This window comes from Asparagus officinalis, chromosome 3 (genome assembly GCF_001876935.1).
Source record: "Asparagus officinalis chromosome 3, Aspof.V1, whole genome shotgun sequence".
Classification (NCBI taxonomy): domain Eukaryota; kingdom Viridiplantae; phylum Streptophyta; class Magnoliopsida; order Asparagales; family Asparagaceae; genus Asparagus; species Asparagus officinalis.
The window spans coordinates 86,917,600-86,936,340 of record NC_033796.1 but is presented as its reverse complement, the minus strand read 5'-3'; the positions used below and the strand labels follow the sequence as shown (position 1 = coordinate 86,936,340).

The following is an 18,741-nucleotide window of genomic DNA, read 5'->3' as shown; positions in this document are numbered from 1 at the left end:
TAATGGTTTTGCCTTGGCGACCGACGCTGGGCTGGGAAGATGAGCGCTGCTCATCTTCTTCAGTGGATTTTGCCATTTTTGGTAATTTTTTTGACTTTGGGTGAAACTGGCGTTTTTCAGGCGGATTCAGCTACCATTGAGTGAAGGCGACTTCTGCTTTGACAGGCGAAATCGACTTTCATCGGGTGAAGGCGAATTCTTCTTTGACTGGTGAGTTCTGCTTTGGTCAAGTGGATTTGCCCTTTGTCTGGCGAATTCAACATCGCCAGGCAAAATTAATTTCGCTTGTTCGAGAAAATTTCTGACTCCAAGAGTGGATTTTGTTCTAACTCCTTAGTTTTGTCTTGCAGCCACTTTTTCTGATGAGGCCCTCCTGAAGGGGGTAGCCATCGGTCTTGGTGGCGGTGCGAGCAATGTGGCGCCTCCCCGATTCCCTCTTCTTGATCCTGTGCCCGCGTTTGCTGTCGATAAACCAGATGAGTTGGTCAAAAGAGTGACCGATGAGCATCACTTGACATTGCACGAGTTGACTACCGATTCGGCGTTGACGAACATGGCTAGGACGGAGCTGAAGAAACCTCAGTTCTGGTTTGGTGACGTCAGGACTGAGCCTTCGGCTCTGTTGTTCGGGGAGAGCAGATAGTTCCATGTTGTCGACGGAGTCAATTACTACCTTCCCAGCATGCCGAGAGGGTTCTCAATCATCGAGTTGCGGTCGCTTGCGGTTCTGAGAACGATGAACTAGGATCTAACCGCAACTCAAGACGGGGTGACCTGCGGTGTCTTCATAGGCTCCACGGCTAGGTATGGAGTCGACAGCTCTTGCAAGCGCATGACCGCTTTATGTCCTGGCCTGTTGCATAACGGACTGCCCGTCGGGGAGACGACGGTAGTAGCGGAGACCTTCCGTCATCGTTTCTTCCGGGGCGGGGGGCAGTTTCCCCCGAAGGACTTCATGGCTCCAGGGTGGATCCACTCTGTGCCTGGTAGTAGAACTTAGTAGTCCAAAATCACCGAGTACATCTTGGCTAAGAACTCTGACCTGCGGGCTCAGAGCTATATATGGCTATCCGGGCCACTTAACATGGTATGAAGATCAATGCTCCCCAGTTCTACAGTATCCTGGAACTTTATTGTCCAGATAGCGGTACATTCTTCACCCCCAATGGTGAGCTTGGCATAACTCTCCATGAGATGTATGATGTGTCGGGGTTGCCTTTGGGAAGCTTCCCCTATAAAGAGTACGTCCTAGGTCAAGATAAGATCGACCATCTTTTGGCTTGGTCTCCTCTGGTGGTCAAGACCCTATGGGAGCTGCTCGGCCACTATCACATATGCCTCAACACCTTAGGGGCAGTGGACCACAAAGGCAAGAAGAAGAGGGCTCTTGGGATCAGCCACAAGAATTAGGCCGACTACCTATTTCCAGAAAACGATGTCAAGGGAAGGCCTACTCTGCCGCTGGGTAAGTGTGACCTGGCCGAAGTGGAGAGAAGAATGGCCGAAGGGGGAGCCGCTGAAACCCTTGAGCATGACGAGGGTGGGTTCAAATTCGGAACGACTTTCCACTCATTCCATCATCAGGCTAGGTCCCCTATATCTGGAAAGGCTCTGTTCGCGGGGTACCTCATGCTGTGGTTGAAGCGGTGCGTGGTTCCCACTCATTCCTTCAAGGCGCTTCCAGTGGAGATCGTCTATCCTGCAGTTCGTTTGGCCTACGGGAAGCCCTATGCTGGTGTCGGTGACGCTGGCCTGTATCCAAAGGGGGCTCCGCACATTGACGGCCTAATTTTGTCGTGTGTTGCGTGTTGATGAGGGAGACAATGAAGTCATTAAGACTCCTAATCCTAGGGTGGGGCTACCGTACACCTACCTATTGGCGTGGTTCGTTTACTACTGTGAGTGCTTGATGAGCGCCCCAGCGGCTCTCCAAGGGGAAGGTTTTGTTCCATTCGTCCAACGTTTGAAGAGATGCTCTTGGAAATGTAAAGACATCCCTGATATGAGGAAGACACTGTCCTATTTCGGTCACTACAATTTTCACCGATTCTTCCCCTACTTCAGTGGCGGAGGGTATGGCGAATCTCTTCAGGATGCATCAACGACAAACCATAACACCATCCTCTCTTGTGGTGCCTTCCGATGGCTGGTGAATATCTGGCCAGGGTATCATGTCCTACGAACAGGCTCCGTGTGCTACCTTGAGCCTTACATTCCTTGCAGGTTTGCTCGTCAGTTCGGGTATAACCAGCTGTATGTAGGAAATATTAACCATTACTTGCATTGTGAAGGAGGGTTAGTGGATAGCACAAGGGGGTGGTTCTGGACCCATGCTGGCGGCACCAACGTGCGCTTCGAGCTACCTGCGAAGGACCATGACCTTCACCACACGCTTCTATATTGCCGGTGGTATCAGGGCACCAGTACTAATCCTGAGGGCTTTCGGTTCCAGAACTCTTGCCTAGCGGAGAGTGAGTGCCGACCAAGGGCGGCTCCCCGTCCATTAAGACGAAGGGGTCGTCAAACCGTCAGGGAGTGGTTTGAGGAAGTCCCTACTGAAGATACCGAGGATTTTCACATCGATTCGGGGGACTTCGGGGCCTCTGAGGCTCATGGTCCGTCTCTTGGTCCTTCGTTGGACCCTGCCGGTGGGTAGAGGGAATCTGATGAGATGGTCCGGGTGGGTGAACGCCTAGAATAGATCTGGGGAACGATAGCTGGACAGAAGGCTATGTACGTCGGATGAGATGAATCCGAACCAAGTGATTCGGATAGCGATGACAAGGGCGCTAAGATTGCTCTTCATGACCCAAACATTTGTTTCATGGCTCATGAAGATGAGGTACAATCCGAAACCGAAAGTGAATCTTTTTATATGCAATGTGAACTAGAAGCTGCTTTAGAAGAATTAAATATTGAATTTAAAAGATTAGCAAAAGAATATTCTTCATTCAAAAAATTACATGTTTCTTGTAACACTAAGTTTGAGCAACTACAATCCTCTCTCACTCTAAAAGATAAAATGATAGGAGATCTAGGCTTTAAAAACAAACAACTAAGGTCTAAAATTGAGACGCTAGAAATTAAAAATGATAGAATCAAATCTAATCATGCTTACTCTAGTCATCATCATGTTGATAGAAGATGGTATCATAAATCTTATGCTCCTACATACAAGAAAAAGTTTTTGTACACATATTGCATAAAATATGGTCATATTTCTACTCATTGTAGGATTAAAAATAACATGGATTATTATGAATTAATGTGGGTACCTAAGGGTACCAAAAATACTAACATTTAAGGACCCAAAGTTTGGGTACCAAAGGTTCTATAACTTATTCATATATAGGGAACGTCTCGCATAAGACGTAAGGAGTTGTTGTACCTTGATAGTGATTGTTCACATCATATGACGGGCAACAAGAAATTATTTACAACCCTATCAAGGATTGAAGGAGGCAATGCCTCCTTTGGTGGTGGTGAGAAAGGTAAAATTGTATGTATCAGTAATATTGGTAAGATATCTTCTCCCATAATTGAGGATGTTTATTTTGTTAAAGGATTAAAACATAATTTTCTTAGTATTAGTTAATTAAGTGATATAGGCATTGACATTACTTTTAAATCGGATAAATGTACCGTTAGTATGAATGATAAAATCATTTTTATTACTTTTAGAAGATCTAACGTTTACATTTTTAGATGAATGAGTTAATATATTAAGATGTGAAGTGCCTTGCCGTAGTGGATGAAGATCCTTGGATTTGGCACAAGATGCTTAGACATGCTAACATGGAGTTAATATCTAAGCTATCCAAGAAAAATCTAGTAAAATAGCTACCAAATCTAACCTTTGTTAAGGATTCTATTTGTGAAGATTGTGCTAAAGGTAAACAAACCAAGAAACCAAATCTAACCTTTGTTAAGGATTCTATTTGTGAAGATTGTGCTAAAGGTAAACAAACCAAGAACACCTTCAAATCCATAAATCGTTAAGGATTCTATTTGTGAAGATTGTGCTAAAGGTAAACAAACCAAGAACACCTTCAAATCCATAAATAAGGTATCTACTTCAAAACCTTTGCAATTATTACATCTTGATCTCTTTTGTCCTATGTGTGTTGCCTCTCTAGGAGGTAAACATTATGTATTGGTTATCATTGATGATTTTTCACGTTTTACATGGGTAATCTTTCTTGTAAATAAAGATGAATGTTTTGAAGAATTTTCTAATTTTTTTAAAAGAATTAAAAATGAAAAAGATTAAAAAATTATTAAAATTAGAAGCGATCATGGTGGTGAATTTTAAAATAATTTTTTTGATGAATTTTGTGCTCATCGTAGTATTTCTCATATGTTTTCTACTCCTAGAACACCACAACAAAATGGTGTTATTGAATGGAAAAATCACACCATTTAAGAGATGGCACGTACAATGATAAATGCTTTTGATTTGCCTAAGTATTTTTGGACGAAAGCCATGAATACAGCTTGCCATGTTTTAAATCGTGTCTTGATTAGACCTAAATTTAAGAAAACTCCTTATGAACTCTTTTTTGGCAAAAAAACCCATATATTAGATATTTTCATATTTTTGGTTGTAAATGTTTTATCTTAAACACTAAAGATCACCATGATAAGTTTGACTCAAAAATTGATGTTGGTATATTTTTGGGATATGCATCTAGATGTAAGGCTTATAGGGTCTTCAATAAATGAACACTTATTGTTGAAGAGTCTATAAACGTTACTTTTGATGAGACTAATATTGGTTTATAAGATAGCTTGGTAAGTTGTCGAGGAGTTTCTCTTAGGCTTAATGCTAAGATTTCTCTTCTATCCTTTGCCATTCAAGACATTGGATTAAGTGTTCGAGCATGATTACAACAGTTAAGTTTTAATCGAGTTTGGTTGTGTCGTTTGTTATAACAACTCAGCCTGGTGTTTTGAAAGCGAGGCTCACTACAAGGTAGGCCTGTTAGGATGTGGTGATGTCATTGATGAATAGTGACTCATCACATGGCAGGTCACTATTTGGGAATAAGGGGTAAATAGGGCTCATCGCTTGGTAGGCCACTATCAATGAACGTCATTTGTAGGAATAACGGTGTAGAGGTAATCAAGTCGTTCAGTGACGTGAACGTATAACGACTGTGATTAAAATAGTGGCACATCACGTGGTAGGCTACTATTTGCGATCATTCTAAGGAGATAGAACGTTTGGAAAAGACCAGCTAGTGAATCATCGCATGGTAGATCACTATCTTGATCAAGTGATAAGTAGGTGTTCTTCGCATGGTAGAACACTACTTGGCGAGGGAGATCAAGTCGTGCAGTGATATGGAAGTATAACGACTGTGATTAGAATAGTGACACATTACGTGGTAGGTCACTATTTCCGATCATTGTAAGGAGATAGAACATTCAGAAAAGACCAGGTAGTGAATCATCGCATGGTAGATCACTATCTTGATCGAGAGACAAGTAGGTGTTCATCGCACGGTAGAACACTACTTGATGATGGTTAAAAATTGACTATCAGAGGTAATCATTAACATGATAATTTTGTTGACCCGTCATCCTATTAGAGGATTGGTGGGGGAATTTAGAGGAAGTAACTATCAGAGGTAATCATTAACGTGATAGTTTTGTGGTCTCGCCATCCTATTGGAAAGATTAACGAGGAAATTTAGAGGAAGTGACTATCAGAGGTAATCATTAACATGATAGTTTTATGGTCCCTTCATCCTATTGAAGATGATTGGCGAGGGAATTTGGAGGAAGTGACTATCAGAGGTAATCATTAACATGATAGTATTTTGGTAAGGGGCCAGATGCTCATGTCTGACTTCGGACTCACCTTAGAGTTGATTTATGACGAGCTTCGGGTCATCATTGCTTCATCAGAGAGAAAGATTGAGATGGTTCTGCAGAGAAACCATGACTATCCCCACTCCAGTGATAGTTGTAAATCAGGATTGAAGGGTAAAGACTTCTGTATCTAATAAGGCTTGGATCTTATCCTTCAGGGTATAGCATTTAGAGGTGGGATGATGAACCATCCTGTGGTACGCACAATAGTTAGGATCATCCATTCTCAACATCTCCTCAGGTCACATCGATTCTGGGAGCTTGATCTTTTTCGCCTTAATCAAGGATTTGAGTATCGGGATGACTTGATTATCTTGGAAGTCATACTTCTGTTAAAAGCGGCTATCCGAAGATTTGCCCTTCTGCTTTAACGAAGATTCAGGGGAAGAAGTGGTTTTCACTGCCAAATCATCTTTCCCTTTAATATAAGTCAGAGGGGTGAGGTTGTCTCGGTCATCACCTCCTTGAAAATCACATGGCTCTTCAGCATCTAGCCTTTTGAGCATGCTTTCGACCCGTTCTCCTTGGCGAATAAGCTCTTTCCAAGTTTGGTTCTTCACCGCTCCAATCTTGGATAAAATATGGATCGAGAGGTTATTGCGACACATCTTTATCAACGTACTTTCAAAGACTTGATCATGGTAATGCAGCGACCAATTTCTAAATCTCTTGACAAAGTTGCTAACAGACTCTTTCTTCTTCTACTTTTCAGCTAGCAGGGTAGCCATAGATACTTCTGTGGCATCGTCGAAGAATCTAGCCATGAAGAGCCTTTCCATGTCCGTCTAAGATTTGATGGAGCATGGTTCCAGCTTGTGGAACCATTCAAAAGTGACTCCTTTGAGGGTGCTAATGAATAGTCGAGTTATAATGGGATCATTCCCTACTATGTGTCCAGTTTACGCCTGGAAGTAGTATATGTGCTGGGTAGGAGACCCCTTACCACCAAACTGTAGGAGGCTGAGTAGCTTAAACTTTGGATGATAAGAGACGGAGTCCTATTTGGTAGGGTACGGCCTGAAGACTCCCAATTCTTTGAAGTTTCTCTGAAGTTTCAAAGCCTCAAGCTACTTATGGAAATCGTCCAACTTCTGATCGTGGTCATTCTTACACTGGTTGGACTCAGCTTTGGATGATTCAGAGTGAATATAAAAAATATTCTCTTCCTCATCTTCTGCATTATCACCATCTTGATTTCGACGGCTAGATTCCTGAGCACTGGGTGAAAGTCGCTGGTGCCTTGATCCTGAGGATTCAACGGTAGCTTTATTCTTCTTCTTCTCCTTGAGGAGTTTGTCCATCTTATCCTCCAAGCGTCTGATAGTTTCTTATTGTTGGAGGAGAGCAGCTTGTTGTTTTTCCAGCCTTCTTGCCATTTCTTCTTCATTCCTGGCCATGTGAGCACTTGATTGTTCACTTTGGTCAGTATTGGACTACTGAGAGGTTGCAATAGCTAAGTTCTCAGGCTCTTCATTAGCATCATCTGTAATGCCTGCTGTTTTCGTCAAAAGTTGCCTTCATCATTGATTTCATTAAACTTCAAACGTTACAAATGAATTCAAATAACAAAGAAATAAAAATTACAACTTTCTTGAAAATAAACGCAAGATCCGTTTATCGTCTCTTGCTTGCGTGGGTCTTTGGCCTGTGACGGAGACGTCGATATCCGTGGACTACCTGGCACTCAGATCTGTTCCGAAAGAAATCGGACAGAGCTTCGTCGATCCGCGAGGAGATCTAGAAGCCTGAAGCGTCTATCTCGGCTAAAACGAGATATCTGCTCTTCTTAGTGATTACCGGCGAAGGGTAATACTAAGGAACGGGCACGGGTGATGAAGAATCTGATGAAGACCTCTCCCCTGTTGAAGATCTTTGTAATCCAAGATGACAATTATTTCAATGAAGAAAACAGTTTTCCCCGCGAACACCCCTGGGGTGTCTTGGCTTGGCCGAGACACCCCTGGGGTGTCTAGGCTTTTCCTAGACACCCCTGGGGTGTTTCGACTTTCCCGAGACACCCCGGGTGTCCCAACTCAGCCTGAGACGCTCCGTTGCGTATGTTTGATTGTTTTCGCCGTAAATTCTTTGTCCGAACTCGGATTTGAGTAATTCCAAGTGTGTTGGAAGCTTGACGAAGAGTTCGATCCGATCCGGTGGTTGGATTATCTGTAGAGTGATCGAGACATGAAGGGCATTGTCCTTTTTGTGAACATCGCCGGGTTCCCGATTGGTCCGGGTCTTCGTTGTTCCGAAATCCTATCAGCTCACGTAGTTCGTCGATTCACTTCAATCATTCATCGACGTCGATTAGGCTCATGTGGATCGGATGGTGACGTTCATCGTCGTTTTTTAACACTGAACCGTTTGTGGAGACCTATAGGCAATTTTCGATGCCTACAGATACCCCCTCCAAAGCGTTCCGGACTCGTTTCTTTTATAGAAGAGGCTGGAACACTTTGGATGTGATTGGTCTAGCCTTCAGTCGGCGTAAGGACCTGTAGTTAGCTTCAACTCTTGGCTCCTTCGATTTTCGGTCTATTCGATGCTTTGACGAATAGCCGAAGTTTTTCCGACGCTACGTTTATCGCTTGGCCATCGTCGGAGTCTCGAGTCTACAGCTGATGAATTGAGTTTGGCTCATATCGTTGAGTTGACTTTGAACTACCTCCGTCACATTGTGTTGACTTAGGGTTTCGGATCACCGTGTGTTGACTTTTTGTCGCAACGCATTGACTGGCGTTGACCTAGGGTTACGCGTTGACCGGCGTTGACCCTTAGGGTTTCGAATCGTCTGACGTTGACTCTGGTTGCAACGCGTTGACTGGCGTTGACCTAGGGTTACGCGTTGACCGGCGTTGACCCTAGGGTTTCGAATCGTCAAATGTTGACTTTGGTCGCAACGCGTTGACTGGCATTGACCTAGGGTTACGCGTTGATCGGCGTTGACCTTAGGGTTTCGAATCGTCAAACGTTGACTTTGGTCGCAACGCGTTGACTGGCGTTGACCTAGGGTTACGCGTTGATCGGCGTTGACCTTAGGGTTTCGAATCGTCAAACGTTGACTCTGATCGCAACGCGTTGACTGGCGTTGACCTAGGGTTACGTGTTGACCGACGTTGACCCTAGGGTTTCGCGCATCGAATGTTGACTGGTGTCGATTTTCATCAAGACATCCAATAATCGACGAAAACGGGCGAATTCGGGTCTAACATAGGCGTACGGGGACAAAACGAGACCCGAGACACCCGTGGGTGTCTCAACCTTGGCCGAGACACCCTTGGGTGTCTCGGCCAAGGCCGAGACACCCTAGGGTGTCTCGGTTCTAGGGCCGAGACACCCTTTGCCCCTCTTTATTGCCTCTTTTGTTTTCCCCCTTCTTTTCAAATTTTCAAAAGAAAATCCCTCTCAAACTCCTTCTCCTTCCTTTCATCCATACTCCATTGTTTCTCTCTTTCAAGGACTCAAAACCCATTAAAAGTTTTCAGATTTTTTTTTTTTGTTCCCCTCTTGGCCGAAATTGATCTCTCCTCCAAGCTAGGGTTTCATCATCTTCAACCTCAAGGAAAGCTTCTTGATTTGGTAATCTCAAAACTTTCTCCTCCTTTTTTTTTGAAAAGATTATAGCTTTATGCTTGTAATGGGGATACAACATGAACCTATATGCCAAGATCATAACTTTTCATTCTAATGATGATGGGTTGTGAGTATGGACCAAAATTTGGGGGTTTTATGCAAACATGTAATATGGCCGAATTTTGGGGGGCTTATATGTAAAAATGGACTGAAATTTGTAGGGGTCTTTATGTAAAATGGGACTGAAATTAGGTTTTGTATTGCATGTCCATTTGGTCGAAAATTTGAGGGGTGCTTTATGCAAGAAAACCAATGTTGTTTGAGGGGTTTATTTGCAAAAAGCAACCCATAAAGTGTAGAGGGGTTTATTTGCAAAAGGGCTGAAATTTAGGGCTGAAATTCCAAAAGTTTAGACCACAACCCAATAACCAAAGTTTTGATAAAGGCATGTGGATGTTAAATTGAAATTTGTGAAGGGGTCTATATGCAAAATTGGCTAAAATTCTACAAAAGGGCTCATTTGTAAAATTAATCAAAATTGTGGGGTATCGGGGGTGCTATATGATCAGATATGATGACCATGACCCAACTCGAGCGTGTCCTTGACCCGAATTCAGCCTTGAACACGAAGGGTATTTTGGGTATTTCACCAAAATTCACCGCGAAAAATGACAGTCATTGTTTCGCACGCACGAAATTTGTAGGTTTAACTAGACTTCAATTATGAAATCCTATTTATACATAGGATTTTAATTAAAGTTCTTAATTTCCCTTTTAAATTTCGTGTATTCATATTTTAGATTGTACCTGACTTGCTGCTTTTCGTTGCAGATTTTCAATGTCTCCACGCCGACCTCGACCTCGTAGGAGTCGTTCTCATTCGCAGCACAGCGAGGAAGAGGTTCCCGCGAGGGGGTGAGAATTTATATTTTCTGTATCCCTGATTGACCTCTTCGCGGGTCATGAAGGAAGAACCGACGCCCTCCCTCGCGGGGGTTAAGGTTTCAGACTTGTCTTGCTTGGCCAATTCAAGTCTTCTGGTATATTGGGGCGATTTTGTTTGTCCTACACCTTATAGGTCGGTGTATGTTACCACGTTATTCACGTGATGATGCATACCGTTCTTCCAGTGTAGGACACTCAAAATCGTCTCTCCAATTATTCCGTGAATGAGCTTATCATTCTTCTTATGAGATGGATTTTTTGACTCCACCCTTGTGCTTTATTGCAGTAGAGTTTCCTGCGGGCAATCTTCCTCCTCATGCCAATACTGGTTGTAGCCGGGAGGTCTTCTCTTCAGCTTCCCTCAGGCAGGCCGTTAGTCCACTCCCTCGGTTTGACAGAGATCGCTCAGACGAATCTTATCATTTGATACGGGAAGGAGGGCGCCATTGCTTGCGCCAGCTTATTACGGATGCCTCCTTTACTGTGGATTCTACCTCTACTCTGGCTTTAAAGAAGCCGAGTTTCCTGTTCGGAGATCACGTCGAGGATCCTGCTACGTTGACCCATACCGAGGAACACTGGCTGACTCTCAACGAAGGAGCTCCCTTATACATTCCCTCCATTCCACGTCAATATTCTTTCAGTCACTTGAAGGGACAGGCCGTGGAGCGACAGATGTCTTGGCACCTTATTGATTATGCTGAGCGAGTTCAGTGTGGATATGCCTCTCATCACAAGACTCCTGGTTCTAACGGGTATCATGATGTTCGTGGTCTTCGACCAGGGATTATGGGCCTTGACACTGCACCCCCAGGCGAGGTATCAGCAGCTGCTCCTACCGTGGGTAATCGTCTGGCTCTTCTGGGGAGAAGGTTACCTCCACCAGATTATAGATGCTATGGTTGGGCTTCCTCACTAGCCAAGGGGTGGTGGGCACGCATGACCAGTTTTGTCTTAGCGCGTTGGGAGAGGGATCTGAAGAGCAGTGGGTTGTATGCACCTATACGAGCCACCATGTACGGAATCCCGGTCAGCTGCCGCCATTTCTTGGCGTTGCTAGAGACCTACATGCCTGACAGTAACACCTTCCTGACCAGCGGTGGCGAGTTAGGGTTGGCCTTGCATGAGATGCATCAGGTTTCTGGTCTTCCGATGGGGGATTGTCCATATCAGGTGTATTTTCCCTCGAACCAGCAGTTGGAGTGTATGAAGAAAGATACTCCCGATATGTATGACACTCTCTGGGATCTTACTTGTCACTATTATACCTCCTTGGTCCAGACTTCTGCTCTAGCGAAAAGGAAGAGGCAGATCAGCTTGAAGCAGTTTGCTAGCTATTTGTTCCAGAATTTGGAGGGTAATTCCGGCGAGCCCATTCGTGAATTAGACGTGTTGACCCCTACCGCCATTAATGAGTTGTTGGAGAAGGCTGAGGCTCGTTCTTACACCATTGCCAGTGCTGAGGGAGCTTTTCCTGCGGGAACCAAGTTTTGTTCTTTTCTCTGTCGTGCACAGAAGTCCATTGGGCCCCGAACTCTACTAGCAGGCTACCTTGCCCTTTGGTTGAAGAAAAGTGTTGTCCCGCACCAGCCTTCAGACGCTCTACCCATCGAGGTGCTCTTCCCTGTAGTTCAGCTAGCTTACGGGAGAGAGCTTTCCCTGCTCCCAGCGATGGTTGCTGGCATCCATTGCGGGCTTAGGTGTCTAGTCAGCAGTTTTACACAGATGGGTTCTGAACCATCGACTGAGCTTATTTGTCCGAAGGTCGAGCTTCCGTACGCATATCTGATGGCGTGGCTTGTCCTTCACCGCCCTGACTTGATGTCGGTGCCCAGCGTTGTTGATGTCCCCGTTCCTTTCATGCAGTTGTTGGAGAAGAGCAGATGGCTCGGGAACAAATTCGGTGATGTTCAACGAGAGCTTCGAGTCCGTAAGAGCTGGGAGTTCTTCAAGTGTTTTCCTCACTTTTCGGGTCGCTATGGTGACGTGCTGATTGACGAGGAGAAACCTAGAAGTGACCGGACTGTTCTCGACGTTGGTTGTTTCCGCTGGTTAGTGAACATCCGCGTTGGGTATCTTGTCCTCCGGGTGAAGAATCAATGCCACATAGAGCCTTATCTCCCCTGCCGCTTTGCTCGTCAGTTCGGTTATGACCAACTATATGTCGGGAATCCAAGCCGCAGCTTGCAGGTTGAGGGAGGACTGATTGATGGCGTACGAGCATGGCTGTGGACTATGGTGGGCTGCACTGGAGCCCATTTTGCTCTTCCTTCCTATAGGCGTAAGCCGCTGACCACTTTCCTTAGTTGCAAGTGGTTCCTTTCCGCCTATGAATCCATAGGTGTGAGGAGCCTTTTAGAGTTACAGTCCGAGCACTCGGTTCGGGCTGCTATGATGGCTGCTCGCAGGGCTGAGCTTGCTCAGAAGCGGAGAAAGGGGCATGCCAAATCTCTTCTCACAGATGATGAAGAGCTCCTTCCTACGGGCGACGACGACGAGACTTCCGAGGAAGAATATGTGGATACAGATACCGACAGAGAAGAACTCGATACCGGTTTGTCCTGCTTCTTTGATTTTCCTTCTCCATTCTAATTGGTATAAATAACAGCTCTTGTTCGTTTAATGAAATGACCATTGTCACTTTAGGTAGGACAGTTGACGATCATGAGCCGTCAGCTCCTACACACGCGTGTGACAAGTCTGTGCATGACCGACCTGTTGGTCCTAGGAGGGTTGGTGCCCCGAAAAGGAAGAAGACCGCACATAAACCCCACGACGGTCAGCGTCCTTATGGAGTGGGCTTAGGAAGCACCGCCGATGGAGGGGAATGTAACATTTTATTTTTATTGCTTAAAGGTGATTTACCTTTTGGGATTCGTAACCATGTTTTATGCTCCAGGGTTCTTCGAAGAGGGCGAACTCCCACCGGGTCCGGTATCTCCTGGATCTGATAACATGGATTGCTTTATGCAGCAGATGTGCGACGCCCTTCATGACGGGTCTCTGGGCATCGATCTAAACATTGATCTTGGGCAAGTGAATAGTGTTGAGTCCACCGTCCCGTATTCAGGTATATCTACATCCAATGATACCCTCCTCAATCATGGGGCAAGAAGATCTTCTGTTTTTGCTGCAAGTATTTTTTTAGCTTTCCTCATCTTCCAACATTCAAGTTACCCTGCAGATGTCGCGATGGAAAGGCCAGCTGAGGATGGAGCCTATCATGATGTAGGTTTCAAGGAGAGGGGGTGTGCTCCTGTACCAAGCTTCTCGAAACCCGATGCTGGCTTATTAGCTGACATGCTGGCTGAACAGACTACCAGAGGAACCGAGAGACCATTCTTTGGGAATGATTCATTCATAGGTATATATCTGATTCCCTTCATCTTGCCTGATCTTTTGTCTGACTAACGAAGGATTAATGTTACAGTGCCAACCATTGGGATTAGCCCAATATCGATTCCTGACATATCTAGCTTGCCTCGGAATGACGGACTTACAGGTACGCATACGATTTAGGGATATCGTACTTCTACTTGTTTATCTGACTTTTTGACTAATATACACTACTAGAAACAGGACTTTTAGTGACGGACAAATCCGTCGCTAAATGTCAAAAATCCGTCGCTAAAGGTTTTAGCGACGGAAAAAATAAAATTCCGTCGCCAAAAAACCGTCAGTACAGTGAGGGTAGCTAAAATCATTTTTAGTGACGGAATATCCGTCGCTAAATTTCAGCGACGGAAAATTAGCGACGGATAATCTGTTGCACTATTTTTTTTAAAAAAAGAAAAAAAACATTAGCGACGGAAAATCCGTTGCTAAAACATCTTTTAGCGACGGAAAATCCGTCGCTAATATGTTTTAGCGACGAAAAATCCGTCGCTATAACTATTTTTTTTAAAAAATAAAAAATAATTAAGACGAATTTTCCGTCGCCATTAACATTAGCGACGGAAAATCCGTCGGTAATGTTTTTTCCCGTATCTATTTTCCGTCGCTAAAAGTATATTTAGCGACGGCTAATCCGTTGCTAAATATTTCTAATATATTTTTAAAAATAATTTAAAAATTGAAAAAACCTATACAATAATATAATAAATTTAAAAATCTGTTCAATCAGCAGTTAATATTTATTCTCACGCATATATAACACATATAATTTAATTAAAATATTCCAACATAATAAACGTTGTTTATACAGCACACACCATGATAAATATTGTTTATACAACACACTCATTCATTGTTTTCAAAGGTAAAAAAACAAATCAATCCTCCTGATCATCATCATCATCCTCCTCATCACCAGCTCCACTTTGTCTAGAAGTCCCAGCCTGCAAATATAAATCAAACGTTAACATGGCATGACATTCAAGTATAGCAATAACAGAGAGTATCATGGCATATTCTTATGTATTATATGCACGCACGCACAATTTTTACAACAACGCATGCACACCCTAACCCCGCAAGGAAAGCTACTCCTACCTAATAGCAAGATAGAGAGAGGTCTTAGCCCAATACGTGTACATGCACATACGCGTACACGCACAATACGCGTACACGCACAATTTTCTCACCATACGCGCATGTACGCGTACATGCTGATACGTGTACATGCACATACGCATATACGCACACACGCACGCACACGTACACGCGCGCATGCATGCACACACGCATACACGCGTGCATGCACGCACGCATACACGCGTGCACGCATGCACGCACGCGTACATGTATCCACAAAAAAAGTACTGGAAAATGTTTTACCTTGGCAAGAGGAGCTAGGCAGTTGGTTGTGCAGCTAGCGTTGGAGACAATGTTAAGGTCTGGTGTGTATGACTTATGGTTCACTCCCATCACAAACATTGGTGCATCTTTGCTTGGTGCAGAGATGACAACTTTCTTGGCACCACCCTGAAAACATTACGATGTAATCCGGTGTTAATAAAATAAACTCATGTAATCCGGTGTTAATAAAATAAACTCACCGGCAATATACATCATTATATTGTACACAACAAGTCCAACTGGGTAAGAAACAATATGAGGAAACAGAAAAGAGTCTAAGTAGAAACTATCAGAATAGGTTGACAAATGTGTGAACTATGTGATGAAAAAGAAATTTCAGACTGCTTAAAATAAAAGCAAAAAGGGTTGCCTTCATAACTAAGATTCAAGGATTGGCAAAAAATTTGAAGTCAGGAGATTGTTCGAAATTATAATATTCTGTTTTACCAAATTACCATAATGAAAGAAGTTTCAACTTTCAACACTGACACTATTATTACTTTCAAATGAGCCCTGTGGCAAAATCAAATTCCTAACTATAAGAGAAAATACCTTCAAATAAGCAGCAGCCTTGTCCTTGTCAGTGAAGACACCAGTTGACTCCACAACAAAATCTGCACAAGCCTTGCCCCATGGGATCTCCTCTGGGTTCCTTTAAAACCCAGTAACAATTAGCTCACCAAAAAACAATACATAACAAAGAAATAAACACTATCGAGAATGATATGAAAGACAACACTAAGAAAAGGATGCCAACCTGCAACCAAATACAGCAACTTGCTTCTCACCAAAGAGAAGGGTGTTAGAGTCCTTGATCTTGATGTCGTGGTGCTTCCATTGCCCATGGACATTGTCATACTTAAACATGTAGGTCTGTTGAAAACTATTATAACATAAGAACAAGTGTTTACACGCCATCATAACTATTCAACATTTCAAATTACCAAAAAATAATTGAACCAAACCATCACCTTTGTTAGCAACTAATATTGCATTTCAGAAAATTTGTTTACTGATATATCTAAAGTTTCATAAAGTGAAAATCCTACCATAATAATAAATATTGGAAACAACTATAATAGATTTAAGCAAAACTTCTATAGATAATGGGGAAAACCTCTCGCAGAACATTACTGAATAGTGAAGTCCACCAACCTAATTCTATGATATGCAACGAGACATTGATCTACATGTTAGTATAGCTATCTAAACAAAAATGCATACATTTGTAAACCATATTACTTACAAATCAAATGGCGCCAGACGCACGTTTTTCCGATAACTAAAAAAGTAATATTCCACAAGTCCAAAGTTTAAAAAAAAGGAATGATTTTTTTAGTTTGTAGAACTTTGACAACTGTAGATCAAAGTGAATAGAGTGAAATGAAAAATTTCTTCATGTATTATACAATTTTAAAAGGTGGGAAGGACAAGTTAATTATCACATGCTTAAAAACAAATTCTAGCATATGCAAATAAATGCATTTTTCCTTATTTTAGCAAAAGCAATGTATTTATGTGCAAAGCAACATTCTAACGTAGGTGATTTATACAATGTATTTTAGCTGGACTCATAAATCATATCAGTACACTTCCCCATCCAATACTAAAAAACAAATCACCATCCACTAACGAAATGATGCTATAACATTCTGAGAAAATCATCACTAAATTCGAGATCAAGCAGATCTAGCGCAAATCTCACTCTAGATCCCAAAGATTAGCTAATACCACAAACAGGTCATTATCCAATAACGAAATAAAAGCGACGAATCTAAGAAACAGTCATTAACACCACCAATTAGCAAGTAACTAAAACTTTCAAATCTCGATCCAGATCCAAGATCCAAATGATCATCAGCACAATGCAGATCTAAAGATCTGATCGAAATTGAAAAAGGAAACCGTCGACAGATCTAGAAGTTATACCATGTAATCGGTGGTGATGAAGGGATCATTGACGGCAACGAGCTCGACATCCTCGCTCTAAAGGATCACCCTCGCCACCAATCGCCCGATCCTTCCAAAACCTAAAAAAAAATCTTTATCAAATTAATAAGGTCTAAATGGAAGCAGATGATTACTAAAAGCAATATTCTTGGTTCTAAACTGTACTTAGCTACCAATGACCAAATCCAATCAAAAATTCAGATCAAAGCCCTAAATATAAAGATCAATTAGCTACCATTTAGACCTCATTATGTAGGGGAGAGAGAAAGAGAGATTGAATGAGGAGGGGGGATGAGGAGAGAGGTGAATTGAGAGAGGGATTTGGGTATAAATCCTTTCTCAGGCACGGGCTGTCCAAAAAATTTGGGCACGTCCGCGCCCAATTTTTTTCCCTGAAAACTTCTTTAGCGACGGAATTTCCGTCGCTAAAGATATTTTTAGCGACGGAAAATTCCGTCGCTAAAGAAGTTTTTAGCGACGGAACTTTTAGCGCTGCTAAAAACCTCTTTAGCGACGGAAATTCCGTCGCTAAAGACTTCTTTAGCGACGGAATTTCCGTTGCTAAAAACCCGTCGGTAAATTTAAAGCAACGGAAAATTTCCGTCGCTAATATATCCATTTCCGTCGGCAAAAAATGTTTTGCCTACGGAAATATAGCGACGGAAATTTCCGTCGCTATATGTCATGTTATTGCGACGGAAATTTCCGTCGCTATATTTCCGTAGGCAAAACCCTGTTTTCTAGCAGTGATATGAGTGCAATCATAGGACCAGCCACCAGGACTGATTCTCTTATGACTCCTGGCATTCCCCAGATACCTACGGATGATGGACCTACAGGTATGCAGATGACCTCATCATCCCAATCCTCCTTATTTGTCTAAATTTTCATTTTGACTAATAAAGAAGTGCAACTATAGGACCAGCCGCTTGGGCCGATACCCTTATGACTCTTGGCATTCCCGCTGCATCTGAGGACGGTGGGATTGCCGGTATGCATACGATCTTCTTGTCCCGATTCTCCTTATTTGTCCAAATTTCCATTTGACTAATACAGGAGTGTAACTATAGGACCGGCCGTTGTGCCTGAGACTACTACAGTTCCCGGGGCTGAGAGTTTGCATAGAAGTGGCGTCTCCCCGTCCTTGCCGAGTGGTATGAGCAATCTACCTGCAGGGGTTGATATACCCTCCATGACCACTTCTGCCGCTATCTCAGAGCTTGTCGGACCTCAGCCTGAGGGGACCTCCGTTGGCGTTGGTATGCTCAGAATTTGCCTTTGCATTTCCTTATCGTATTTGATAATCCACTGAACTCCTATGTTGTTGCTTGTAGGATCTTGATCCTCTCTATATGAGCGTGTCCGCGCCCTTTTGGTCGATACTGATCCTGACAGAGACATTTTTCGTACGGACCTCGGCTTCTTCACTGCCTTTTATAACGGCATGATCGAGAAACTTCTTCATAGAGGATACGGCTTCGATCAGTTCAGGCGTTCCTTTTCTCACCACATGATGATGATGAGGGAAGAAGGATACCCGGAATTGGCCAATTCCTTCACCGCCGATTTCGCTGTCCTGGAGTCAGAGATCCGAGAGTTGAA

The 18,741-nt window shown here is 43.3% G+C and overlaps 1 pseudogene; it reads right to left on the bottom strand.

Moving 5' to 3' along the window:
- LOC109835398 lies at positions 3,120 to 17,825 on the bottom strand (annotated as a pseudogene).